General features: G+C 44.1%; 1 protein-coding gene across 4 annotated transcripts in view; it reads right to left on the bottom strand.

Annotated features, from left to right (window-relative positions):
• The window catches only part of Stk38l (serine/threonine kinase 38 like), a 76,876-nt gene that overhangs the window by 27,668 nt on the left and 33,721 nt on the right, over positions 1 to 15,487 (bottom strand). For 2 of the 4 annotated variants that reach the window (XM_039108393.2, NM_001083336.2), the window contains 1 exon segment: positions 10,259 to 10,355. The exons of the other annotated variants lie outside the window; for them this stretch is intronic. The gene's annotated coding sequence lies outside the window, so the exon portion shown is untranslated. 4 annotated transcript variants of the gene reach the window in all.

Below are 15,487 nucleotides of genomic sequence, written 5' to 3'. Positions count from 1 at the left end.
AGTTTAGTGACTCGCAGTCTTCAGAATACAGCCTGGATTGTTAAAGGGAAAAATCTCTCCCTCTCCCTCTCTCTCTCTCTCTCTCTCTCTCTCTCTCTCTCTCTCTCTCACACACACACACACACACACACACACACACACACACACACACACACACATACAAACTATGTAGAATGAAATACAAAAACCTGTGTGTCCCGGCTGTCGTCAAGGAAACCCTTCAATTCAACATAAGAACTCAGGAAACTCGCCATAAAGCAGCATCCAAGTTTAAATCCATGCACAGACTTTCTAAACTCGACTATAGGTAACACTATGGAAATACAGCTGAACACAGGGTAAGACCTTCCAAAGGCAATTTTGCTTACAGAAAGCTGACACTTAAGTGATATGAGGATTATCTTATCTGTTGTTAAGTGACAAGGCCATTCCCCCATCCCCCTCACCTTACAGAAGTGAAGCACAAACACTGGGAGAATAAGCTAAGTGGTCCACAGACAGTGGTACGGCAGGCTAGTAGCAGCCTCTAGTGACACTGCACTGCAGCTGTCAAGTGCACAGGGCACTGGCAATCCCAGGACACTGCACCATCCTGCAGAGCAGCTCAGTGCCAGCACTGACTGAGGACTGAGCAGGGACTCTGGTTCCAGTCTACTCTAACGCAGACCCCAATAACCCAGCCACTGCTCCCCATCTTGCCTGTAACCTAGGTTCTGCCTACTTTGTCCAGATGGTGAAAGAAAAGAAAAATTAACCACAGGCTTCTTGAAAGGCACAGTGAAGCCCCTAGAGAAGAATCTTGGCTTTGTTTACTTATTTCTTCCCTGACCCCTGCTCCCCTAACATCCTCTCCTCTTCTCATCCTCATCCTCCGTCTTCTTCAAGATACGGCCTATGATCTGGGGGCCCTGGAACTCTCCATGTAGACCAGTCTTACCTCTAACTCACAGAAATCTGCCTGTTTTTGTATCCAGAGTGTTGGGATTAAAAGTGTGCACCACCGTGCATACCCACCTGATTTTAATCTTTGTTCTACTTGTCTATGAAAAAGCTCATTCATTTAAGAGACTGAAGCATATCTGGACACTGTGACAATCACATCCCATTTTAGTAGCTGAAATCACACCATAATGCTAACAGTTAAGTAACTCCAATGTTCCCAAAATGGGAAAAGACTCACAATGTCTGTGCTCACAGAGGAACTTGTTACATTGAAAAGCTCTCAGGTAGAACTTTCCCTCGGGATGGAGACCCTCCAACTTTAAAGACCAGACCGAGACACCACAGGATGCAATCAGCAAGAGGATTTGGTTTATTGTCGGGATACACAGGCACAGGCACCTGCGGGCGCTTCAGTCACTCGGGGGACTGGCGCGCCCCACGGAACCAAGGATGGGCTTTTATAGGATTTTGGGGAGCAGAAGCAAGCATACAGAAGCAGATGCATGGTTACAGGGATATAATTGGTGGATTCTAATATGGCAAGGGTTTAGCCCGGGGGCAAGTTTCCTAGCTACCTTCCTGAAACATAACGGCTGACTCGGCCCCCCAAGGGTTCAGCCCGGGGGGCAAGTTTCTTAGCTACCTTCTTGGAACATAACGACTGACTCGGCCCCCCACCAGGGTGTGGGACCTCTCCCGGGGCTTTTTTTTCATTGTCAGGTGCTCAACCGAAGTCGTCCTGTTGCCAGGCCTTCAACCAAACACATCCTGCTTGGCAGCCGCTGTGTACTCAGTGTTCTAACCTTTCCCTGAACCAGTCATCTTAAGTACAGCCTTGCAAAATGGCGTTACTGCTGCTAAGCTGGGGTCTTTCAACATCAGAAGAATGGTACTTTCCTACAAACCCATAAGTTCACATCAAAACTACTTCAACAATTCAAATACTTAAAAGTTTAAGTAAAAATAGTTATAAACTAAATAGCACCCAGATATTAAAAGTTTATTACTCGATCCAAGGATCCTGGCCCGCAGCAGCTCTCTGCTCCCAAACCCCGTGGGAGAGAGACCTCACCACCTGGTCAGGTGGGCACTCCTGAGGCTGCAGAGCGGAGGAGACCACCAACACTGCCCACCCCTGCCCACATCCCTGGCCCAAGAGGCAACTGTATAAGGCCTCTGGGCTCCCGTAGGGGAGGGCCCAGGAGCGGCAGGACCCCTGCGCCTGAGACACCGCCGGAACCTGAAGGAAACAGACCGGATAAACAGTTCTCTGCACCCAAATCCCATGGGAGGGAGAACTGAACCTTCAGAGAGGCGGGCGCGCCTGAGAGGCCAGAAGAGACTGTACTCTGCGCACATCCAGACGCCAGAGGAAAACACCAAACGCGCCATCTGGAACCCTGGTGCACGGAGGCTCCCGGAAAGAGCGGCGCAGATCTTCCCGGTTGCTGCCGCCGCGGAGAGGACTTAGGCAGTACCCTACGAGCAAACTTGAGCCTTGGAACCACAGGTAGGACCAACTTTTCCCCTGCAAGAAACCTGCCTGGTGAACTCAAGACACAGGCCCACAGGAACAGCTGAAGACCTGTAGAGAGGAAAAACTACACGCCCGAAAGCAGAACACTCTGTCCCCATAACTGGCTGAAAGAAAACAGGAAAACAGATCTACAGCACTCCTGACACAGGCTTATAGGACAGTCTAGCCACTGTCAGAAATAGCAGAACAAAGTAACACTAGAGATAATCTGATGGCGAGAGGCAAGCGCAGGAACCCAAGCAACAGAAACCAAGACTACATGGCATCATCGGAGCCCAATTCTCCCACCAAAATAAACATGGAATATCCAAACACAACAGAAAAGCAAGATCTAGTTTCAAAATCGTATTTGATCATGATGCTGGAGGACTTCAAGAAAGACGTGGAGAACTCCCTTAGAGAACAAGTAGAAGCCTACAGAGAGGAATTGCAAAAATGCCTGAAAGAATTCCAGGAAAACATAAATAAACAAGTAGAAACCCATAGAGAGGAGACACAAAAATCCCTGAAAGAATTCCAGGAAAACACAATCAAACAGTTGAAGGAATTAAAAATGGAAATAGAAGCAATCAAGAAAGAACACATGGCTGGGGATTTAGTTCAGTGGTAGAGCGCTTACCTAGGAAGCGCAAGGCCCTGGGTTCGGTCCCCAGCTCCAAAAAAAAAAAAAAAAAAAGAACCAAAAAAAAGAACACATGGAAACAACCCTGGATATAGAAAACCAAAAGAAGAGACAAGGAGCTGTAGATACGAGCTTCACCAACAGAATACAAGAGATGGAAGAGAGAATCTCGGGAGCAGAAGATTCCATAGAAATCATTGACTCAACTGTCAAAGATAATGTAAAGCAGAAAAAGCTACTGGTCCAAAACATACAGGAAATCCAGGACTCAATGAGAAGATCAAACCTAAGAATAATAGGTATAGAAGAGAGTGATGACTCCCAGCTCAAAGGACCAGTAAATATCTTCAACAAAATCATAGAAGAAAACTTCCCTAACCTAAAAAAAGGGATACCCATAGGCATACAAGAAGCCTACAGAACTCCAAATAGATTGGACCAGAAAAGAAATACCTCCCGTCACATAATAGTCAAAACACCAAACGCACAAAATAAAGAAAGAATATTAAAAGCAGTAAGGGAAAAAGGTCAAGTAACATATAAAGGCAGACCTATCAGAATCACACCAGACTTTTCGCCAGAAACTATGAAGGCCAGAAGATCCTGGACAGATGTCATACAGACCCTAAGAGAACACAAATGCCAGCCCAGGTTACTGTATCCTGCAAAACTCTCAATTAACATAGATGGAGAAACCAAGATATTCCATGACAAAACCAAATTTACACAATATCTTTCTACAAATCCAGCACTACAAAGGATAATAAAGGGTAAAGCCCAACATAAGGAGGCAAGCTATACCCTAGAAGAAGCAAGAAACTAATCGTCTTGGCAACAAAACAAAGAGAAGAAAAGCACACAAACATAACCTCACATCCAAATATGAATATAACAGGAAGCAATAATCACTATTCGTTAATATCTCTCAACATCAATGGCCTCAACTCCCCAATAAAAAGACATAGATTAACAAACTGGATACGCAATGAGGACCCTGCATTCTGCTGCCTACAGGAAACACACCTCAGAGACAAAGACAGACACTACCTCAGAGTGAAAGGCTGGAAAACAACTTTCCAAGCAAATGGTCAGAAGAAGCAAGCTGGAGTAGCCATTCTAATATCAAATAAAATCAATTTTCAATTAAAAGTCATCAAAAAAAGATAAGGAAGGACACTTCATATTCATCAAAGGAAAAATCCACCAAGATGAACTCTCAATCCTCATCTTCGGTTGGTTTATATACAAGTGTGCAATTTCTAGGCTTGAAAGTAAAATGATGCTATCTGGTGCTGGATAGAGGAGCCTTATTTTTTATTATGGCAGCTTGCTATTTTTGTAACATGGTGATTTGGTTGAACACAATAAAGTACAGTAGTAACTGAAAAAAAAAGAATAAAAAAAAAGTTTATTACTCATTTATTTAAGCCAGCATATGTAGCTTATCATGTGTGCAAACACATGTATGTATTGTCTATGTTAGTGTGGGTAGATGTGAATGTCGTCCTCCCATTCCACCTTGTCTGAGGTAGGCTCTCCTTGTTGTTCACCACTGAATATGCCAGGGTAGCTGGCTACAACCTTCTGAGAATTCTGTCTCTATGCCCCCGTCACTGTAGGAGAGCTAGGATTACAGGTGTTCAACTTACCATGTCTGGCTTTACATGGGTGCTTAGGATCTGACCTCAGGGGGGCTGGGGATTTAGCTCAGTGGTAGAGCGCTTACCTAGGAAGCGCAAGGCCCTGGGTTCGGTCCCCAGCTCCGAAAAAAAGAACCAAAAAAAAAAAAAAAAAAAAAAAAGGATCTGACCTCAGGCCCTCATATGTGCATGATAACAGCTTCACCACTGAGCCATCTCTCCAGACAGTTTTTATTAAGTAATGGCTATCCCAGCTTGGATAATGCTTTGCTGACCACCACACAAGCATCCCCCTTCTCACTGTTATCATCTCGGGGCTGCAGGCACATTCAAGGCCCGTCTTTTAAATGGACTCTCACGTTAGAATCCCTGCGACTATTTCAGAGTTTTAAAATAGATACTGCCTATGCTGTGCTGCCTCATCCATTCATCAAATAAGGGAAAGACTCTGAAAGCTCCACTATCTGAGCAGGGAATTAGTCACCGCTGAAGGGCAGAGAGAATCTTGGTAAAGATGCCACTGCCCATGAGCTAAGGGTAGCAGTCAGGACTGAGTTGCCTTCAGATGTACTCCTCTGAGCCTAAAAATCGAGGCCCAAAAGGAACATTCCAGAAGGTGCTGTCGCCAACCCCTGAAAGAGTAGCTCCTCTTATCTGTCTGGCAGCCAGTGGTCAGAAAGTTCTTCTTACAGCTAGCCTAATTCTCTTACACTCAAACTAAATTCATTTGTTGTTCTCGTGTATTCCAGAAAAATTAAGACCTTCACTGCATCAAATGCTCAGAGTGGGGAGATGGGAGTACACACGGGTTTTGATTACCTTTCACTGCACAATCGTAAGGTCTTCAACGTTCATGCATTTTGCTAAGGGAAGAACTGCTACGTTTGTCAAGAAACTAATTTGTAAGTAATGCCAACTGTTGAAATGTGCATACATCTGAAATTGCTATTTGAGAATTTTAAAGGAGTCCGTTCCAGCACTGATAGGTCTTACGATGAAAGAGTGACGGCAGCTGTAAGGTGGCCTTGCCAGGCACAGTGCTCAATGTGCAGTGTGCACAGCGTCTTCTTAAATCTATGCTATGTGTGAAGTAGGTGCCTTTCCAATTCAGGGACAAAGAGGCAGACTGAGTTCCATCACCAGTTACAGAACTACCACATGCCACCAGAGCTGTGCTCTGAAGGTGTCCAGCCATGTCATCAGCACTTTCACTTCAGTGAGCCTCGGTGCTGGGGCTCACTTGAGGCGGGCAGAGTGGGCAGCCCTCCCCTGAGCTCCACCTAGCCACAGAGAGCCTCTCTTGCTGAACAAAGAAGGCTGTTCTTAAAGCCAACTTCTTTGTAGCCAATTTTACTTTTCTCTTCTCTTTCCATTTTAAGAATTTTTTTTTCTATTTTTCGGAGCGGGGGACCGAACCCAGGGCCTTGCGGTTGCTAGGCAAGCGCTCTACCACTGAGCTAAATCCCCAACCCTTCTCTTTCCATTTTAAAAGGTATGGAAAAGCAAGGAATCTAAGCTTTCACAAATTGAAACATCCTAAGAATGTTAACAGAGCAGCTGGAGAGAAGGCTCAGTAGGTAAGAGCATTAGCTGCTCTTGCAGAGGACCCGTGTTCAGTTCCTACCACCTATAAGATGGCTTACAACCATCTACAACTCCAGTTCTAGAATATCTGATACCCTCCTCTGTCTTCCATAGGCATCAGACACACACATAGTATACATACATATACACAGGAAAAATATTCATACACATAAAATAAAATAAATAAATCTAAAAGATTTTTTTTCAAGAAGAATGTAATAACATTCTTAAAAATTAGTTGAGGAGCCCAATATGGTGGCATATGACTTTAATCTCAGCATTTTGGAAGCTGGGAGTTCAAGGTCAGCCTGGTCTACATAGCAAGTTCCAAGCCAGCAAGGGTCACATGAGTGAGACTCTACCTTTAAAAAAAATAAAATAAAATGGATGACCTAAGACTAGACGGTGTGAGCAACAGCAGAGCCTGGCTGACTCCAGCAACCTCTCTTCAGTGTTACCACATGAAACCAAGCTTTCATTTTCATAGCTATTTGATGTATCTTGACATCTGGTTAGGAATCTTCTCACCTCTGCCCTCAGCTGCACCTTCCCACAAAAAATGTAGACTCTCCCCTCTGGGGTCTTTACTTGGAGAAAATGTGGTCCAGCACCCAGCCTAAGGCTGGCTCTGATCTGTTGCCAAGGAGTTTCTACTACCATGGAGACAAGGGTCAAAATGAAAGACCCTTCCTGGGGTTGGGGATTTAGCTCAGTGGTAGAGTGTTTGCCTAGCAAGCACAAGGCACTGGGTTCGGTCCCCAGCTCCGAAAAAAAGAAAAAAAAAAAAAAAAAGAAAGAAAGACCCTTCCTAAAAGTTGCATATAAACCAACAATACGTTATAATTATAGAAAGCAAAATACGATATTTCAAAACCCCTAGAGAACAGGGGCTCTCTCTCTGGAGCATTCCCAATACTCCAGGAAGACCAAGTCTTTGAAGTTAGCCTGAGCTACACAGCTAGACAACAAACAGTCCAGCCTAGGTGTGTTTGCATGTCATATGGGTTTCCAGGGCAATAGTAGTACAAATCAAGCTGGGAAGCTAACCACAGGTAAGACTGACCCAACAAGCACACCATAAGACTGTGGGTGTGCCAGGCACTAGAAGAGCAAAGGGTATGAAAAAGTATATGGTGCTGTTGAGTCTACAACGGCACTGAAATGCAGTAAGAAGACTAACCCATATCAACACTGGGCGCCAAAACACCATGGCCTTGTAGGAATCTCTGATAAAAGCAGGGCTTTAGAATGAGAAAACATTCACGTACGCTATAGTGCCAGATACAAACTATTAGAGTAGGTGGCGCAGCTTAGCCTAACTAAATGCCAAGTGGCCGTGGAGGTTTGGTGGTTGCTCTTTAGAAGCTCATGAAGGCTGGGGAGCTGGAATGACACTGCAGTCACAGGACAGTAATCTACAAGTCTTCGCCTGGCCAGAACCTACCCTTCCAGACAAACCTAAGTGAGGTCCCTACCACAGTCTGATCCTGACAAGTCCCTCTTTCATGAGTGCACCGCCCTTTCCTGATATGATGGAAACTTACTAATACATGCAGAAGACCCAGTGTGTGAGCGTCTATTTCTGGAAAGAGGTAATTCTTTCCAAAATTACTGAGTCAGAAATTTTACCAGCACTAGGTTTGGTTAAAAAGGGGGGAAAGTTATTTTTAGTTAAGTAAACAGAATGGACGTTCTGTCTCTTTCCAAGAGGCAAAGACTAAAGCTACACACAGCTGGCAAATTACTCCAGAAGGACTGGGGCAGAACTTGCTTTATAAAAACTTAAATTGCAAAAAGTATTTAATTACATGTAAATTCTAAGTTATTTTGCCTTTTTTAAAATTTACTAATTTAATTGACATTAAAAAGTATACTAATTTATAGTGTCATATGATCCTGGACGCCTGTGCACAACATGTAATGCTCCAATCAGTATAGTTATCTGATTTATAAAGCCTTCGAGATCAGGTTTCTCTACCCATTTGTTTTCTGACAACAAACACACTACAGCCTTCCTCAGGTATTTTCTGTGCAAACAGGAAACTCACCTTTAAGTACATTTTACATAAACTTCACTAAAATAAGACTATGTAACCCTCTGAGTTTCCTTCCTGTTGCTTCTTCACATGTAATTGTTTAAAGTAATTGCTGGTGCTTTGATTTAATCACAGCACACAGCAGGATGTGCAGGCTCCCCACAGATCTCCAGGTGCTTTCTAAGGAGAGACAATGGTGGTTACACAGCACTGTACTTCATACCTAATACCTTTGCAGCATACATTTTCAAAAGTAAAAATAAAAGCAATGTTGCATATAGTTCCCTACATACTTCAAGAGTGGTTGAAGTTAAAGAGTGGAAACTTCACTCTGTGAAGGAAGAGCGGGGTACCTACCAAGGTACACTTGGAGACAGCAGGTGTATTTTATTGCACAGTAGGGTGAACGTAGTCTGTCTGTCTTGCTCAGAGGTAAATGTGTTAGTGAACTTTTCACTGCTGTGACAAACACTGTGGGCCTGCAGTAAGGCAGAGCTCTGGTACATGGAGGCCAGAAGTAGTAAGAAAGAGAAGGGGCCAATAATGCCTCCAAATTAGACTCCATTAGTGAACTGGATTAATCTACTCATCAGGCCAACATCTTTACGATGCAGTCCTCTCCATGGGGCTCTTTCCAGGGAGACAATTCATATCCAAAGCACAGCAATGGGAGAAACGCACTCTAGGTGATGGTGAGACCCTGTCCTAAAATATCCGGAAGGAGAGAAGAAGAAATAGAAGGAACACAGTGTGGATGAATCAGATCCATCATGGCTTCACTCTATTCTAGCTAGTAATGGGCACACGCAAACACCATGCTCCTCCATTTACTTTTTCTGTAGAATTCGGGAGGGACATCCTAGCTGGGTGTAATAGTTAATACTGATGTCAACTTGACAGAGTTTAGAATCACCTTGAAGACAAGTTGTCGTGCAAGTTTCTGGATTAGGCTGAGGTGGCACACAGCCTAGATGTAGGCAGTGCCAACCCACAGACTGAAGTCTTATCTGAATAAAAGGAAAAAGCAAACTGAGCGCTAGTATTCACTTCTCTCTGCTTCCTGGCTGCAAGTATGACGTGGTCAGCTGCTTCAGGCTCCTGCTCCACCCCTTCCCACCATGGTAGACTGTACCCTCATACTGAATCAAAATGAACCCCTCCTTCCCAACATTGTTTTAACTAGGTATTCTGTCACAATGACAACAGGAGGGTGGCACATGCCTTTAATTCCAGCACTTTGGAGGCTGATACCAGAGACTATGAGATCAAGGTAAGCCTGGACTAATACTTTTATCACATGTATTTCAAATGTGTGGCCAGCCACAGCAAGGGGCTAACCGGTTAGTGTTCATGCGGCCATGCCAGCAGTAACTTGGTGCCTGGTTCTCAGTTTACCTAAGGAAGGGCAAGGGCTGCTGAGTTATTTCAGTTCCCCTTCTGCAACAACATAAATGTTGGATTTATAAGACCATTAGGACCTCTCAAGTGTCATCAGTGTACACTGTGACCACATGAAGTAACTTCATTTCCTCATTATTTTAGAGATATTTGGAGAATGCATCCCATGTACTATGATTTGGATGGAATGCAATTGGCTTGGTGCATACAACACCAAGGCAGTGTAAGCCTGGTGCTAAGCCTGACAGACTGGAAAGAGTAGAGAAAAGAGTGGCCAAAGAAAGATAGGACTGGATAGGGCAGGAGACCAGACAGGGAAGGACCATGACTGTGAAGCCAGGGAGCTCAAGCACTGCTGTGGAAAGCCATGCTCGATAGAGACTTTAGTCGGGATGTGTGCTCCAGCTCACAGCGCAGACAGTCAGCAGGGCAGGAGAGCGCATCTGGTGGTTAACAGATGCTTGGAGGACAAAGAAAGGAAGGAGGAAGGGAGGCTTACTTGGCAGTTAGGAGACAGTGAGGACAGTCCAGCAGGCTGCGTTCCTGAGCCACAGCAGCATCAGTGGAGAGAGCTCTGAGACCTCAGTAAGTGTGTCCTTGGTTTTAGAGGGAAGAAAAGAGAGCACAGTAAGTTAAAGACATAAGGAACAGTTAAAGACAATAAAGGCACATAAAAAACAAACAAACAAAAAAAAAGACAATAAAGGCAGCACACTCCTCCTCCACAGCAGAAAAGACTTTAGAAATGCAGAGCTCGGTCACACCTCTCTGAATCTTTCAGGACACATAGAAACTTTCAGGGTAAAGACATAAACCTTAGAGTTCACAGCTCATCTCCTGGGCTACAGATTCCAGGGCAACATCTTGCACACAGGAAGTGCCTAATTAACAGGGCCTATGTTTGAAGGTAATGAATGCCAAGCACAAAAAGCTAAGTCTGTTTTCCCTGGCCCCTGACACACAGTACAGGTGGCAACTCCCTGCTGTCTGGTAGACAGATCTTAGTGACATGATGGATGGGGCACACACACATGCAGGTAGCTCGTTTCCGATGGCTAAATACACGCTGTCATCTTCACACCTCCAATGACAATGTAGAATACCCTCCATGTTTTATTGACCCAGCAGGATTTTTTCATAACAGGTATCTTATCTTATATCTGTGCCTCACAGAACTGTGCATCAGAAGCAGCATTAGAAAAAGAGTAGTCTAAGCCACTCAAACTATGTGGACTTTCACTTCAACTTTTATACTACAACAGCATTTCCCCTCCATACTATTTGTGGCTGACTTGGTGGTGTACACCTAAAATCCTAGCACTTGAGACGGGAAGATCAGTAGTTCAAGACCTCAGCTACATAGTGAGTTTGAGGTCAGCCTGGTCTAAATGAGATCTTGTGAGGGAACACCTGATTGACAGGCAAGAGGCCCTAAGTAGCATAAAGATCCAGCACTGAAGAGAAACACTGAACAGATTTAAAAGTTAAACATCACTCGCAGTCGTCAGATGAAGATGTAGAACTCTCAGCTCCTCCAGCACCATGCCTACATGGGTGCTGCCATGCTCCCACCTTGACGATAATGGACTGAACCTCTGAACCTGTAAGCCAGCCCCAATTAAATGTTGGGGTTTTTTTTAAATGTTGTTCTTTATTTAAAAAAAAAGTTAAATACAAAAACATAGGGCACCTCTTCTAGACACGCCCCACTGCTGATGACTGCTGTGCTGAAGTTTCTGCCTCTTCTATTTATCCCCTCCATTACTTATTCTCCCGTCTACTGAGACAAGGTCTTGCTCCACAGCTTGGGTTAGCTTTAAACTGCTGCCCTCCTACCTCAGCCACCCAAGTGCTAGGGCTACCGGAGTGTGCCTCCATGCCTACTGGTATCAGCTCTGTCTAACAAACATCGAAACCTTGAAATCTGTTCAGTCTATTCCACATTCCTAAGTTTAAAGAACATTAGCACTACTGCAAAGTTACTGTCAACGTAAACTCTGTCGTGTGCCAGGTAATTAACACACGTTAAGACCTGACACACATCATCTCTTCCTGTATCCTAAGATGGCACTTCATTTTGCAGCAGACACTGGTGCTATGAAGAGATATATATCTTACTCCAAGTCTCACAGTCAACACCAGCCTGATTCCATCCAAGCTTTCCCTTCAACTGTTCAGTTCTGTCCCTCCCAAGTGACGTCAGGTATCCAGGAAGGCACTTCTTATTCCTGAGTTAAGGATAAAGAAGTTTCAAACTTGAAAAGTTGCTGACATTTAGAGATGCAAAAGTAAAAAAGAAGCCACTCTGAGTGACTAGCTCAGGCCCCTCTCACCCCCTCCAAGATTGAACTTGGCTCTAAGAAGCAAATTACCTGTTCCCTGGGAATCAGCAGAGAAGACAGTCCCTACCCTTGTTTAAAGTTAATAGATAAACTCGCACAGTAAAGAAGATAAGAAAATCATATACAATGGCTCTGTCAGCCTTGCATCAAGTCAAGGTACTGAGGATCTTTAAAACTGAAGTTTCCTTTCACGCCCAAGGCTTCTCACAGCTCACAAGAGCTAACTACTGTTAACTGTTGTCTGTCCCTGTACAGTAGGCACCAAGCTCTTTCCTCAAAATATAAATCTTCCATCCTTTTAAAAACGGAGACAGGGTATCTCTGCAGATTGTGCTGGCTTCAAATGCTGCATCCTCCTGTGTCAGGCTCCCTTGTGCTGGGCTCATGGATGTACAACACCATGCCCAGCTCCAAAGTCAGGTTCCCAGAGTCATGAATCCCAGTACTGTAGAGAATCTGACAGGTACTGTGTGTGATGAGATGACTACTAGGAAAACAAGACCAGCCATGCAGACAAGGAAGCCGGACTGTGTTTATGTCTTCCTAGTATCCATTTCACACACACGGAAACTGTCAAACCTTCTGTTGTGTTGGCTCTGAGAATGTCTACAATTAAGTCCTTCCCAAGCAAGCAGGTTCAACAGCTCTGATACCCTGTGTACACAGGGACAGTGGGCTGTGAGAATACAAAACACAAAGCACAGGCAGTTTTGTATCTCAAGGAGAATGGCAAAAGAATCCACTCAAAATACACAGAGGCACGATCCAGTCATCATATACGGAAATCTGGATTTCCTTCTATGACAAATATGGAATTCAATCAGTAAGATGCCTTCCATACAGAGAGCTCATTTTTAGTCCTTATTTGACTACAGAAAGTCGGGAAAGGAGAGACTTTTCCTCTCCTTCCTTGAGGAGGCAAGAGAGGAAAATGTAATATTTAAAGTTGATGGCACAATTTAAAAACTTTCCACTAACGTACACACCCAGCTGAGTCACAGGCCTAGCCCTCAGTAGGTCACCTCAATCCTGGCCTTCTTAACCAAGGTCCTTTTAGCTCTGTCCATTCTCTTTGTAACTGAAGGGGTGAGAAGCCCCACCACTATAGACCCATGGGGTTTGCTAGCCAGCCAGCCTAGACTTCTTAATGTGTTCCAGACCAGTGTGCGAGATTTTGCTTCAAGAATGTTTCTCAGGATGATGATTGTGGGTACACAGACAGACAGACAGACAGACAGAGAGAATATATGAATGAAAGAGAGAGGAGGGATGAGAGAATGGCTGGCTGTCTCTCTCAGGATAACTATATCCAAGTGGACAAGAACTTCAAGCCTGAGAGCTGGCAGAGGCCTCTGGGGTGTTTTCTATTCTGTCACTCACTGGCTCTCTTCATGGCACAGAGCCTATGCAAAACTGAGTTAAAGACACCAGCATCTGACATTTTTAGATCTTTGTCAACTCACTAAGACCCACGAAGTGTTCACATGGGACCCTCCAGCAACTCAGCTCTAAGCTTTGCTCTTGTATTTACAGTGCACGGTCCTACGTATCACACTGAGTTTTCCCAATCTCTGGCTACAAAATTTTTAGGTAAAGTCTCTTAAAACTATAAATAAATATTTCTTTAGAGCTCAAGTTGATCCATGTGCCTACTTCTAACATTTCACAAGGACACTGCTGGGTTACAGTCCCATCCATCCCTACTGCTGTGTGATCTTAGGCAAGTGACTCCACCTCTCTAGGTCTTGTGCTCTCATGCATAGAAAAGATGCCTGTGAGATACTGGTCACAAGAAAGGACCAATCTGAAGAACGGCCGCTGTCACTGTCAGCATATCATTCCTGTGCTACAGTCGTTACACTGCTAACCCGTCACCATCCTACTAATGAGAGGGAAGTCCATCAGGAGACAGTCAGGATCTCTGAACTGTAAGCCAAGGGAAATAACATGTGAACAGGCAAACAACACATACCACTAGGAACTTCAGTCTATGACTATACCATAAGACCCAAGAGAATGTCAGTTTAAGATTCATCTGGGTTAGCCGTCTTCCCAGGGCTTTGCACAGAGGCAAAAGCAGGAAGATGAGACGTTCGTGCTCATCCTTGGCTACACAGGAGTTCAAGGACAGCCTGAGTTAATAAGAGACCCTATTTCAAAACATAACAAACAAGATACATTTGATCTACTACTATAGATCTTACATCTGGTGAGCCAGGGAAGTCTTCAACTCCATTACAACATGGGAATAAAATAATAGTGTGATGGCTAGTTTTATATCAACTAGATACAAGGTTACTGGAGTAAAAGGGTACCTCAATTAAGAAAATGCCCAGGGTTGTAGGCAGGTCAATAGGTCATTTTCATACTTAGTGGTTGATACAGGAGGGTCCAACCCATTGTGGGTGGTGTCACTCCTGTGATGGTGGTCCTGGGAGCAAGCCAGTAAACAGCATTCCTTCATGGCCTCTGCTTCAGTTTCTGCCTCCTGGTTCCAATTCCCTTTGAGTTCCTGTCCTGACTCCCTCATGAGGGACTGTAACATGGGAAGTAAGCTTAAGTAAACCCTTTCCTCCCCAAGTCTTTGGTCATGGTGTTTTATCACAGCAATATTAACCCTAACTAGAACAAAGTGATCAGAACAAGGTAGTTAAATAGACTATTTTCCCCCTTAGGAAGGGAGGAGAAAGTCACAGCAAACAATGGTCCTGAGAACTGAAAATTATGGGTAATAAAATATATGTGCCATGAATAGCTCATTGCCACAGATGTGCAGAATATTCAGGACTGTGTAGAAGGTTCACTTCCACATAATCAAAGTCTTTACAATGTCAAATTACAATAAAGATCACAGAAGTAAGCAGAAGATCTATATGACACACAAGGAAGGACTGAGCACACTGGTGGTGACATTATGATTGTTTTTGGTAGCTCTCTGCTTCAGGCACTGGTCTAAATGCTGACCCATTTTCCAGTTCCTGGGAAATTTTAACATGAGATTTTAACTAAGATTATTCTAGGGCTTTCATTTTGTCAAATATAATCTGGCAAGCATTTTAAACTACTGAGCCACCCAGAAGGACCCAGTAAGAGGCAGCACTGAGTAAGGGAAGAGGTCAGGTAGGCCAGGCGTCCTGATCCTAGTGGCTGGCTGTGCAGCGTGATCACCAGGCTCAGAGCCACCCACCATTCTTAGAACCAAAGGGACACTTTGTGTTGTATAAACATGCATACTTTCCTTTTCTTTTTTCCTTTGTGATTCTTCTGTCAGCTGAATAAAGAAAGAAAATATGTACACAGTGAGAAAAATTTTAAGTGGAATATAAGAATTCGGAAGCTTTCAAGATTATGGCAGGTTGAGACTAAAGAGTCATTTAATATAGGCA

Source organism: Rattus norvegicus, chromosome 4 (assembly GCF_036323735.1).
Source record: "Rattus norvegicus strain BN/NHsdMcwi chromosome 4, GRCr8, whole genome shotgun sequence".
NCBI classification, from domain to species: domain Eukaryota; kingdom Metazoa; phylum Chordata; class Mammalia; order Rodentia; family Muridae; genus Rattus; species Rattus norvegicus.
This window is presented reverse-complemented; position numbering and strand designations above follow the sequence as displayed.